The sequence below is a fragment of the Antechinus flavipes genome, chromosome 3 (genome assembly GCF_016432865.1).
Source record: "Antechinus flavipes isolate AdamAnt ecotype Samford, QLD, Australia chromosome 3, AdamAnt_v2, whole genome shotgun sequence".
NCBI classification, from domain to species: domain Eukaryota; kingdom Metazoa; phylum Chordata; class Mammalia; order Dasyuromorphia; family Dasyuridae; genus Antechinus; species Antechinus flavipes.
The window spans coordinates 272712431-272726109 of NC_067400.1; the positions used below are offsets into that span (position 1 = coordinate 272712431).

Consider the following 13679-nt stretch of genomic DNA (forward strand, 5'->3'; position numbering starts at 1 on the left):
GGTATATAGTAGTATCTCAGAGTTGTCTTAATTTGCACTTCTCTGATTAATAATGACTTGGAACAATAGATGACTTCTAAGATCCCATTTAACTTTAATGTTTTGAGAAAGGTTATAGGACAACAAATAAGTTAGGGAAATGATACTTCCTAGCCACTTCTCAGGTATGTGTTTTTTGAGTTTTGAGTGTTGCATACTAAACTGTGGGAACATAAAATAGTTCCCTTCAATGTGCCAGAGAACTACCTAGTCTCAGCATGGTGTCATTTAAATGTAAAGACCTTGAGTTCATTTCTGTGACTTTTAAAGGGCCTCAGTTTGGTTTTATGCGTAGGGTCATTAAAATTTAATAAACCTGCACCAGGGCTGGATGCCTCTTTGCAACATTATCGGAAGTTATTTAAAGCTTTCGCATCTCTCTGAGCAGCAGGGACTCAGTAGCTTGCCAAGTTTGCAGCTGCAGTATCTCTGTTAACTTTCTGTGAAGCTCCAGACTTCCAAAAAACCATTGGTGCCTGCCTTGACTTGGTATTAACCTTTTTTATATAGATTGCATTTTCCTTCTCAATCACAAAGACTAGCCAGGAGTAAATGCCAGGCAGGGCAAAATGATTATCAAACTGATTTAACCAAATTTTGTTCCTTAAATTTCTAGTACACTGCATGAGTAATTGACTGCTTTCCTTTACATAAAAACCTTTTACATATATTTTTTCCCTTTATATCTGCTGTTTATATATGTGTTTAAATCTCTGCAAATACATGTATATTATTTGTAGAGTATGATTGTATTGGGATAACATTTTGCTTAACTCTATTTATTGTTTACAAATAAGGATTCTTTTTGGGTAGTTTATTTGTCACAGCGTGACAGTGATTTATTATTATTATTTTTTTAAAGCACCAATAAGACATGGAAAAAAAAAATCTTTGTAATTCAGTGTACTTGCTCTTTGCAGCTTGAGTTATCCCCCGATTTCGTCTTTGGTACTCCAGACTGGATATGTAGTACCCTACATAAGTCCTTATCAATTAAAAAACAAAGGTAAGATTTCTTATATGTCACATTCCTTTTATAGCCTTGCAAAAAATTTTTCTTGTTTTGCCAATTAAATTTTATTGCTGTAGTTTGTGTTTTTAGTTTTATTTATTTATTTTTAATGATTCTAGTGATCTAAAAATGACTTTCTAATCCATTCAGTATTTTCACTTAATTGTGTTTTGGGCAGTGATATAAAGAATTGATAGTTGACTGCCTCTTTTGATTTGAGATTAAGGCTTTGGACCAGGATTGTAAGGAAGTAATTGCTGTTGTTTTGATACTGTGAACTGAAAAGTATGTTTTAGGTATAAATCTGCTTCTTGGAGTATGGGATCCCAAGTCTAATAAAGATCCTTATTAGAATTATAGGAACTGGGAGACAGAAGGCCTATCTATCATGCATACTGTCATGTGGGTGAAATGGAAAGAATATTCTTTTTCCCTTTTGAGGTTTCTTAGCAGTTGACTTTTTGTGAGTAGAATTTCTAAGAAGTAGATTAATGATAGGAAATCCCAAATTTGCTGTGATAGACCAGTTTTTGATTTGGGAAATATAATAAAAAAACTAAATCAAAATTTTGTTGGAGTGGAATTGGTCACCACATAATCCATTTTTTTTTTTTTTGATTGAGTTCATACTTATTCATCAATTTCCTAGATTTAAGTTTATTTTTCTTATTTTCAAAAGAAAATATAATTTAGGTAACAATGCCAAAAACATGAATAAATTTAGCTTTTTGAAAAGAAAATAAGGACATTATTCTTTTTAAAAGATATAATGATGATAAATCTTAATTTCTGTGAATGGCTGATGAATCAATATTGAGAAAGACCACACTGTTGACGTAGTTTCTAGAGGATTTATTTTTTGTAACCTTCTCCCTTTCCTCCCACCCCCAGGCACTTGAGGTTAAGTAACTTGTGCAGGGTTACACAATTAGGGAAGTGTTATGTGTCTGAGACCAGATTTTAACTCTGCTCCTCCTGACTTCAGGGCTGATACTCTATACACTGCGCGACCTAGCTGCCCCATTTTTGGTAACATTTAAAATTTTCTTGGCCTCTAATTTCTAGTACTCTGTTATATTCAGATGGATCTATAATCTCTTAAATATGGATATTCCCTCCAAGGTTGCATATTGCTATACATTTATGCCTTCCTTTCCTGGAAAATTTTTTCCATGATCTTTCATAAATGTGTCATGGTAGGATTGACCTAACCTCTTGAGACCTTTTGTTCTTTTGACATGTATAGGTTATGTGGATCTTGCTTCCCTTATTTTTGCTTTTATGTCTTTTTTTCTTTTTTTTTAAACTTTACATTGTTGGTCCTTTCTAATCCCTGTAATGTGTTGCTTGTTCACTTTACCACTACCCATCTTCTTCCATCCCTATATACTTCTGTTTCAATTTTTTGGAAACTGTAGAATTCTTTTTCTTGTAGCTATACAAGACTTGTAATATATAGTTCTTTGTTTCAGGGAAAAGCTTGGAATAAAAAAAAAAAAAAAGATCAGTTTCCTAATCGTTGTCTAGCCCACTTTCTTCCTTCTTTTCAATTCTGTATTCAACTTGTCATTTCTCAGTGATTGTCCAAGAGATATATATATATATATAATATATTTTTTAAAGTATTTTTACTTTTTTCCACTTACATGTTCAAACAATTTTAAACTTTGTTTTTGGAATTTTGAGTTCCAAATTTTATTTCTCCTGCTCTCTTCATATATGGTTAACAATCTGGTACAGATTATACATGTTCAATAATGTAAAATATTTACATATTATTCATTTTGTACAAGAAGACTCAAAAAAATGAAAGAAAAATATGCAACAATTCACAAATTTGCATGTCATCCTTAGTCTGGGGCAGTGATAATTTTCTCTATATCATTTTAGTTTTTGCATCTGTGCTGTTGAAGCCAACTCTTGCCCAAGGTATCTTGATTGTCCATTTAGTTCTGTTTTTCATCCACTTGTTCTTTTCCTGTTTGTATAGTTAGGTCAGAATCTTTAAAGTGATTATGGATCTAATTTAAGAGATTTTGCAGTATTCTGGAGCATAATACCATCTGTGAAGGAGCATCTGGAAGACTTTAGCATTTGTAGAAAAACTCTACTTGACTTGGATTTCGTGTGATTTCTGTGACAAAAGGCATATGCTTATCATAGATGTTCTTTTATGCTAAAAACCAATATAAATCTGTGGATCCATATTTCTCAGTGTTTAGGACTAAAAATGTTAAGGCCTAAGAATTTTCTTCAAATTCATTGACTCAAAAAAAATCTAAAGAGGATTTATGTACCATATATAGACTGGTAACACTCCTCCCTCCCCTCCCCCCCAAACAAAACAAAACAAAACACTGATAAGGTAAAATTCTTTTGAATTAAAATAGTAAAATGCTAATTTTAAAAATACTCACCTAGTATACGTCCCCATTATTTTTCACACTCCTGGTGGCTATATACCTGTTAACCTGTGTATTTTTGCTTGGAATCCAGAAAATTAGAATCCTCTTAGACTGCAGAAAATGGCTAATACACCTCATCTTCTGCTTGTCCCCTGAAACAAATGACAGACAATGATTCCCTCTATGTATATTCTCCAATCAAATGAGGAGGAATAAGGGAAGGAAGTATTTTATCTAAGCTCAGCCTAATATTAGGGACTTTCAAGACTAGAGATTTTCTGGCATATTCTTTCTTTCCCTTGCAAAAAGTGGCTGATAACTGATTCATTCCAGCTAGAGATGAAAAGGAAGAACGACTAGAAACCAGTATGGATGGCTTTTATGGAAAACCTAGCAGAGGTTCACCCTCCATTATACAGGATTGGAACTCGGGCCAATCTCCCAATGTAAGAAGAGGCTGAAGACTATTAATTAGGGGGAGATGATGTATGTGCCACAAAATGGGCAGGATTCAGAAGTGAGAAGATGGGAGAATATAAAGAAAAAAAATTGAAGAAAACTGAGCCAAAAAATCATAGCATAAATAGATAAGTTTTCACAGAGTATTCTAACCTAAGGTGATGAGTACTAAACTTGATTTTAAAACTTTCTAAACAGATATGAAGCAAAAGAAGTGACATAGTATTTAATGAAACAGGGAATTCCAGGAGAGTATGAATCAAGAAGAAATTCCAGAATGGTTCAAAAGAGAAATAAAATCCATTTAAAAATTTTAGGAAGGTCAGAAGTTATAGCTTCTACTGTAGAAATAAAATGAATTAGGAAATTAGAAAAATAATTTAAATCCATGGTAGAGATTTTCTCCAAAGAAGCAAAAAAAAGATTGTTGACATATTTGGAATATAGAAATAGTAGCAGGGAAGAATCTGACTAAAGATGTAAAAGGCTAGGCTCTGGTGACCCATGCTGGGAATCTCAGCCTCTATTTCTTTTAAATTTTTTTTCTTTTTCTTTTCTTTTTTTTTTTCTTTCTTTTTTGCTGAGGCAGTTGGGGTCAAGTGACAGTTGGGGTCACACAACTAGGAAATGTCAAGTGTCCGAAATCAGATTTGAATTTGGGTCCTCCTGATTTTCAGAGCTGGTACTCTATCCACTCTTCCACCTAGCTGCCCCTATTTTTAAAATTTTTAAACATTTTTATTTAAAGTTCAGAATTCGAATTCCATCCCTCTCTTCTTCTCTTCCTTCCCCTTCTTTCTCCCTGAAACAATAAGTAGATACAAACTATACATATGCAGTTGTTCCATAGAAGTAATTTTGTACAAGAAGAGTAGAATAAAAGAAATAAAAGAAAAAAATGAATGAAAGTGAAAAATAGCATATTTCACTTTGTATTCATTCAATATTAGCTCATTCTATGTAGGCTGATAGTATGCTTCATTATTAAGTCCTTTGGGATTGTCTTAGATCTCTGTATTGTTAAAAATAGCTAAGTCATTTATAATTCTTCGTCAAATAATATTGCTGTTACTATGTGCAACATTTACCTGGTTCTGTTTGCTTCACTATTCATCAGTTCATGTAAGGCTTTCTAAGTTTTTCTGAAATCATCCTTCTTTCATTTCTTATAGCATAATAATGTTTCATTACAATTCTATACCACAGCTTTTTTTTAGCCATTCCTCAATTGATGGGCATCCCTTTCTTTTCTAGTTTTTAGCCACCCTATGTTATAAATGTTTTTGTACAAATAGGTCCTTTTGCTCCCTTTTTCTTGGGGGGCTGGGAGGGTGTGTGTGTGAATATAGACCTAGCAGTGGTATTGCCAGATTAAAGGTTTGCAGAATTTTATGGCCCTTTGGACATAGTTCTAAATTAGCTCTCCAGAATGGTTGGGTTAGTTCACAACTTGGTGGGAACACTTTAATGTAGGCATTCTGAGCTACCATGGACTAAACTGATCAGGTGTCCTAAGTTTGGCATTATATAAAGAACCCCTTTTATCAGGAAGCCATCTGTTAATCTAAGGAAACAGGAACTAGCCCCAGTTGGAAATGGAGCAAGTTCTGTGTCAATCAATAATGGGTTTGGGCCTGTGAGTAGACTCTATACTCTCTTTCTGTGTGAGAGGATAAACTCATTTTCAAAAAAAAAAAAAAATAATAAATGGAAGGAAAGAGAAACAATGTTGAAACAAAGAACATATGATTTTACTTTTAAAGCAAAAGCTATAGATATGGTTTGACAACATGTGATAGATCTTTCAAAACAACACGATAAAAAGCTTAAATGCTATAATGTTAAAAATAATAAAAGAAAATTTCTCAGAATTTTGGAGGAAAGAGGGGAAGGAAGCACTAGTGGAAAGAATTAGTAGAATGCCTTCAGAAAAGGCCCTGTGTGTCAAATATAGATGTGTTTCTTGGGGGATAATTTCAAAAGAAGAATGAAAGAATGGGAAAGAGGAATGTCCTGGAAAAAGGGGAAGGGAGAGGAAGAGTTATCTCACATGAATGAGATATGCAAGGAAGAGTTTATAAAGTGGAGAGGACAGTGGAGAGGGGGCAGTGGGTAACACTTAAACTTCATTCACCTGAATTGGCTCTTTGAGGGAAGAAGGCAAATAGAGGAAAAACAATCTATTGAACAGGGTTTGGGATAAAAAAGAGGACAAATAAATAAAAGAGAATAGGATGGAGGGAAATATGCAGTTAATCATAACTGTGAAAATGAATGAGATGAATTAATAAAATATATATGATAGAATGAATTAACATCCATATTCTAGCAATAATGTAGTTTACAAGAAACACGCTTGAAATAGAAAGTTAGACATAGTTAAAATAAAGGGCTGGAACAAAACCACTATCAGTACTGAACATATCTGTACCAAATGATGTAGCATCCAGATTTTTAAAGGAAAAAAATGAATTATATGATGAAATAAGATTGTAAAATATAAAAATTGGATATCTCAGCTTATCCCCTTAGACTTTGATAAATCTAAACATAAGAATAAAGTTAAAGAATTGAATATGGAATTTTAGAAAACTTAGATATCATATATTTCTGAGAAATAATGAAAGGAAAGAGAAATGAGTATATCTGTTTTTCAGTTGTATGTGATGTGTCCACAAAAATTGACTATGTATTAGGACATAAAAACTTGACAAGTAAATATAGAAAAGTATAAATTTTAAATTCATCTTTTTTGGATCCTAATGTAATAAAAATTATATTCAATAAAGAAATTTGAAACCTAGATTAATAATTAATTGAAATCTAATTCTAATCCTAAAGAATGGATGGATCAGAGTAAATCATAGAAATAATTTAATTAAAGATAATGACAATAGTGAAACAACATGTAAATATTTGTGGAATGCAGCCAAAACAGTACTTAGGGGAAAATTCTATCTCCTTACATCAATAACAGAGTGTGAGAATAGGTCATTGAACTAGATATGCAAGTAAAAAAAAACCCCAAACTTGAAAATCCCTAATTAAACTTCAAAATAACCAAGAGCCACAAAATTCAAACTAAATTCAAATCAATTGTCAGCAATGACAGCTTTGACTTAATAAATAAAAGTGGGGATTTTTAAAAAATAGGTAAACCATTGGCTAATTTGACTAAAAATAGAGAAAACCAAATTACCAGTATCAAAAATGAAAAGATTGAATGCATAATTAATGAAGAAGGAAAAAAAGGAATTGTTAGGAAATAGTTTCCTTTGCTATTTGCCAATACAACTTAAAATCTAAATAAAATAGATTAATATTTATAAAAACATAAATTATTCAGATTAACAAAAGAGTAAATAGAATACTTAATAATCCTATCTTGGAAAAAGAAATTGAAAAGGCCCAAAGAATTCCCTAAGGGGGAAAAATAACTAGGACTAGATGGTTTTATAAATGAATTCTACCAAAAATTTAAAGAATAGCTCTAATATTGCATAAAGTGTTTGAAAAAAAATAGATGGAATGCCTTCAAATTCTTTCTGTGACACAAATATGGATACCTAAATCAGACATAGAGAAAAAAAACTAAACCAGTTTCTCTATTGAATATTAATGTAATAGTATAATGTTAGCAAGGAGATTACAGTAATATATTCCAAAGGTATATACAGACTGGAGTATTAGGAAAACTACAGGCACCATCGACCATATCAATAATAGAAACATTAATGGTGCCATGCACCAGTATAAAATATACTAAATAAACTTCAGGAATGAATGAATTAATGAACTTAACCTTTTGTTAGGCATGGTGAAGATAACTATTTGCATTTTAGAGAGTCATAATTTATACAGGTAACAGTATAAGGCAATATGTTTATCTTAGCTTCAAAACGGCATCCTCAAAATTGGGAAAAGTTAAGACTTTTTAGCTTGGTAAACTTTTGGTAAAATGTGAAATAATTATCAAACACTTCAATTTTGTCATGTTATTTGTCAGTATTCTGTGCATGTGCTTATTTTTTAAAAAAGTACTGAATTGCAATTGCTGTCTGAATTTAGCCTTGCTAGAAACACATTAGAAATAATCTACTGAGACTATAATCTATGCCAGGAGTCCTCAAACTTTTTAAATAGGGGGCCAGTTCACTGTCCTTCAGACTGTTGGCGGGCCAGACTATAGTAAAAATAAAAACTTTGTTTTGTGGGCCTTTAAATAAAGAAACTTCATAGTCCTGATTGAGGGGAATAATCGTTCTCAGCTGCCGCATCTGGCCTGCGAGCCGTAGTTTGAGGACCCCTGATCTATGCCCTGAAAAAAGCATGTCATCTTTGATACTATAAAACCTTATATCTGACTTGAAATTTTCATATATTTCTATAGTCAGTGAAGTATGATGCAAGTAGCACTATACTTGGAGCCAGGATACCTGTGTTTTAGTCCTGGTTTTGCCACAACCTCTTACTATGTGATTTTGGACAAATTAACTTCTCTGGATCTTAGTTTATTAATTCTAAATAAAGATTTCCAAAGACCCTTTCTGTTCCAAAATGTCCATGATCCAAAATTGATAAAATTGTTTAAAATTCGATTTTTATAGAATCACAGACTTTTTGAAATATTATCTCTTTAATCCATAGAATATTGAAAATCAAAAAAAGACACTGCTTAATTATTACATTTTAGAAATCGTAATTAAATCAGAGTACCAAAATTTTATGCAAATATATTTTTTGTGGCAAATGTCACTGGCACAAATAAAACAAAATAAGTTGTCATTTGGGATATTCAGTTTTCTATGTACATAAGAATATTTTCACATTCAAATTGATATTAGATAATGAAACAAATTTATAAGAAAATGTAATCAACTTTACTTTCCTAGGTTCTCAAAGGAGAGGACCAGTATAACTGAGCTAACTTATGAGATAAATTTTAATGAACATACATCTGGGTGGCACAGTTAGTAGAGGACTGGATTTGGATTCCAGAAGACCTAAGTTCAACTGCAGGTTCAGATACTTAATAGCTTTATGACTGAACAGGTCACTTAACTTCTCTCATTCCTCATCTGTAAAATGAGTATAATAATAGCACCTACTTGCCAGAGTTGTGAGGATTAAATGAGATAATAGATGAAAAAATACTCTGTAACCCTAAATGTAAATGCTGTTAATTAGAACAAGTAGTTAGCAATAGGTAGAGTTCACCCTGTCTAGATTCAGGAAGACTGATTTTTCAGAGTTCAAATGTTACCTCAGACCTACCTGGGTGACCCCAGGCAAGTCATTTAAGCCCATTTGCCTCGGTTTCCTGATCTGTAAAATGAGTTGGAGAAGGAAATGGCAAATCTTTCTATTTTTGCCAAGAAAACCCCAAATGGGATTGTAAAAAATTGGAAACATAAATGAAATGTTAGAACAATAATAATTACTTTTATATTTACTATGAATTATTTGTGATTTTGTTACTCTGGATACCTTGTTTGTTTTTGTAGGTTGTTAACTCTTTATACCTTAGTAGCCAAGCGTTATGAATTTTCTGTTTTACAAATTTCATTTCTTGGTGGCCAGTCTTCTAGTTGATGAAACTTTCCGAACTTAATGAGGTTGATCGTAAAATAACAGACATCAAGTGCCATTGAGCTTTTATTGTTTATGGAAGTATGTGCATTTCATACTTATAGCTAGGAATGTATAGAAATTATTTCAACTATAATTTACTGTATCTGATGTGAGTTTTTCAACATTGTATTTGCATTATTTTTAACGTGTTTGCCTTAGTGGAAGCAATGTGTTAGAATTGGGATGAAAAAAAATCCCACAATCCTTTAGCTATTGTTGCTTATGTACCTTTTCTTCTTTCTTCCAAAAAAAAAAAAAAAAAAAAAAAAGAGTGGTATACAAATTAAATGGCACAAATAAAATAATTCATTGATATGTATAACAAATCTGAAAACTTTTTATATCTTTGAAAAATGTGTATATGCAATATGCATTCTTATTTTCTTAATGCAGTTTCTAGTTTGACATAATTTGGCATTGAATTATATTTTTTAATTCATTATGGAACTGGACTTTTATCATATTAGATATCAAGCCTTCCTTTGACCAAGTCTAACCTTGTTTATATCACACTGGTATTTGAGTCTTTTTAAAAAATTTTATTCTGAACTTGAGCATCAAACAAAAGGAAGGCCTAAATATACCCAGAAGAACAAAAATTGTCCATAAAGCATTAATTTGCAATATATATAGCTTGCTTTTCTTTTTAAGTATAAAATGCAACATGTCACCTTCAAAACTGTTCTGCTTGTCTATGATTCCTTCTGGTCTACCTTCTGTTCTTTACTGTTCATTTATAATTTTTTTTTTTTTTTTGGCAACCCTATCCCTAGCACTTCTGTCTTTTATACTACCCTGCCTCTCAAGTTGAGAAGACTTTTTAACAAATAAGCATTGGTTATTTTTATTGTTTAATTTTCTTCTCACTTCACCTGCATCAGTTTATACAAGTGTTCCCAGGTTGTTCTGAAGCAATACCTTTCATTATTTCATAGGAGTAGTGGTCTATTACATTTATATAATGTGTTTTGTTCATTCATTCCTTATTTTGGTAGCATTTTTCTTAGGTCCCATTTCTTTGCTTATAACAGAGAGCAGCTATGAATGTTGTACATTTAATTCTTTTCCTCTTTTTTTGATCTTTTTGGATATAGACCCACTAATATTACCTCTAGGTGATGGGATATGTAGTTTTGTGACTTTTCTAAATAGTCTGTTCTGAATAGTTCTAAATAGTTGGTAATCATTAAATAAGTTCCTTTTATTTCTCAGCCACTGTACTAAACAGTGAGGTTACAAAAAGAGACAAAAGACAATTCCTGTCCTCAAGGAGTTTATTGGATCAATAATTCACAGCTTTATCAACACCACTCTAATGATTGAAGAATTTTACCACACTCTCTTTAACTGAGTTTTCATTTGCCTTTTTTTGTCATCTTTAACAATCTGTTGACTATGTGGTAGAATCATAGGGCTATTTTAATTTACATTTCTCTAATTATTCATGATTTGGAATTTTTTTCATATGCTTATTGATAGTTTGAATTTCTTTGTTAATTGTTCATATCTTTTGACCACTTATTTGTCAGGGAATATTCTTATATTTTTTTATCAGTGCCTTATATGCATTAGATTTGAGATCTTTGTCAAATTTCTCTTGTTTTCCCCATTTTTGTTACTGTTCTAAATTTAATTTCTTTCATCTTATTGGTGCAAGAATGCTTTAATTGTATCTAATAAAAATTTCCCATTTTATCTTCTGTGGAATCCTCTCTTCCTTGTTTTGCCATCAATTCTTTTTTATCCAGTTGTGAAAATTATTTTTTTCTTTTCTAATTTAGGTGTAATCTTATATCTTGAATCTCATGAATCCATTGGGGTGTTTGTTGCTGTGTAGTGTGAAATGGTTTATATCCAATATCATTGATCTAACACCATGCTACTTGACAGTATTCTGAGCAAATGGTCAAATTATCTCCTTATCCTAGAAGTTTGAATCTTTGAATTTTATTGAACATTACATCTTTGGTTGCTTCTTTATAATTGATATGAAATAAGTTTGATAAATGTTGATATTTATGGTATACTTATAATTGATAATTGATAATTTTTTTCCTCAGATAAATTTTGTTATTACTTTTTCTTTTTCTTTAAAGAGACCCATTGCTAGTTTGATTTGTATAGCACTGAATAATCTAAGTAACTAGGTAGTTTTTTTTTTTTTTTTAATATTGTCATGTTCTCCAATTATTTGTATCTGGATTTCTGTAAATAATGGTTTGTAGTTTTATTCCTTTGATTTACATGTGTCTTGATAGATTTCCCAATATTTTGTTGATTCTGTAGTTATTTTAAATGCAAATTCTCTTTCTAACTTTTCCTGCTGAATTTTGTTGGTAATATACAAATGATTTATATAGATTTATTTTTGATGTTACTTGTGATGTTACCAAAATTATTTTGGATTAATTTTAATTATTTTGTTTATTCTTTATTTTTCTTTAGACTATGTTATTTGTAAAAACTGAAAGTTTTATTTCTTCTTTTTATTTGCTTATTCACTTTTTCCCCCTTGTACTGAGCTAAAAATTAAGAAAATGTTCATTTATTCCTAGTCTTTCTAGTGAGTTTTTTAAAAAGTAGAAATGAGTGTTTTTGTCCAAATCCTTTTCAGCATCTATTTAATCATGCAGTTTTTAATTTGTTATTAACAGGTTCCATTTTTTTAGTTTCCTTATTGATCCAATATTTCATTTATGATTTAAATGAATTTAGGTATCATATGTAATCTTTAAAATATACTTTCGTTTCCTCTTTTGTGTTATTTAATATTTTTTCAATATTTGTTAGAGATTAATGGTCTACAATTTTCTTTCCATGCTTTAACTCTCCTTGATTTAGGTAGAAAAGCCATATTTGTATTATAGAAGAATTAAGAAAAATCTCTTCTTTTCCTCTTTTGTTGTAAAAAGTTTGTACAATATTGAAATTAATCATTTTTTAAAGTCACTTATAACTCCATCTGGACCTGAGTGCTTCATATTTTTATATTTGTAATATTTTAATGCCCCCAATCATGATCATGAGTTTATAGTTTATCCCACCAGATACTATAGGCTTAACTTTGTTAAACCTGTATTTTAGGAAAATCATTTGGTATCTGTGTAGAGAATAGATTAGAAAGGAGAGAAAATTGAAGCAAACAGTGAAACCAGGAAGCTCTTTTAATAGTCCAGGTGATTGAGAATTTTAAAGATAATGGCTATGTGAGAGATTTGTAGAAGTAAATTTGCCAGAATTTTGCAACTTTTTAAATGTGTGGGGTGAGTGACAATGTGAGATATTGAACCTTCATTACTGGAAAAATAGGGTGATCTCATTAAAAATAGAAAGATAATGAAGGGCTTTGGGGGGAGGGGAAATGCTAAAAATGAGTTATCTTTTTGACCTGTTGAGTTTGACATACCTGTGGAATGTTTAGTTTAAAATGAATGGTAGGTAATTGGAATTAAAGAGAGAAACTGGCCCAGGTTTAGGAGCCATCTCCTTAAGAGATGATCAAACTTCTGGGGGTGGAGTCAAGATGGCATAGTAAAGCTAAGAAGCTGCACGAGCTCCCTGTTTTCCTTGAAAACCACATGAAACCAAGCCTCTGAACAGAGTCTGTTGGAATGAAACCACTTTGCCGCTCAAGGTAGACTGGAAGAATTTCAAGAGTTCTTTCCCTTTTACCTTTTTTATGCTTCTCTTGAATTTTGTGTTTGGAGATCAAATTTCTTATTCAGCTCTGATCTTTTCTTTTCTTTTTTTTTTTTTAATTTTTATTTAATAATTACTTTATATTGACAGAATCCATGCCAGGGTAATTTTTTTTTTTTTTTAACAACATTATCCTTTGCACTCGTTTCTGTTCCAATTTTTTTCCCCCTCCTTCCCTCCACCCCCTCCCCTAGATGGCAAGCAGTACTTTATATGTTGGATATGTTGCAGTATATCCTAGATACAATATATGTGTGCAGAACTGAACAGTTCTCTTGTTGCATAGGGAGAATTGGATTCAGAAGGTATAAATAACCCGGGAAGAAAAACAAAAATGCAGATAGTTCACATTCGTTTCCCAGTGTTCTTTCTTTGGGTGTAGCTGCTTTTGTCCGTCATTTATCAATTGAAACTCAGGTCTCTTTGTCAAAGAA

The 13679-nt window shown here is 31.5% G+C and overlaps 1 protein-coding gene and 1 non-coding gene across 3 annotated transcripts in view; one reads left to right on the forward strand and one right to left on the reverse strand.

The window, feature by feature from the left end:
• The window catches only part of TAB3 (TGF-beta activated kinase 1 (MAP3K7) binding protein 3), an 86598-nt gene that overhangs the window by 19758 nt on the left and 53161 nt on the right, over window positions 1-13679 (forward strand). Inside the window, exon 2 of one of the 2 annotated variants that reach the window (XM_051985051.1) lies at window positions 960-1045. The exons of the other annotated variant lie outside the window; for it this stretch is intronic. The gene's annotated coding sequence lies outside the window, so the exon portion shown is untranslated. The remainder of the gene's footprint in view (window positions 1-959; window positions 1046-13679) is intronic. 2 annotated transcript variants of the gene reach the window in all.
• Window positions 2865-2969, reverse strand: LOC127558451 (U6 spliceosomal RNA). Its single transcript, XR_007952840.1, has one exon. It is a non-coding gene; the product is annotated as a U6 spliceosomal RNA (small nuclear RNA).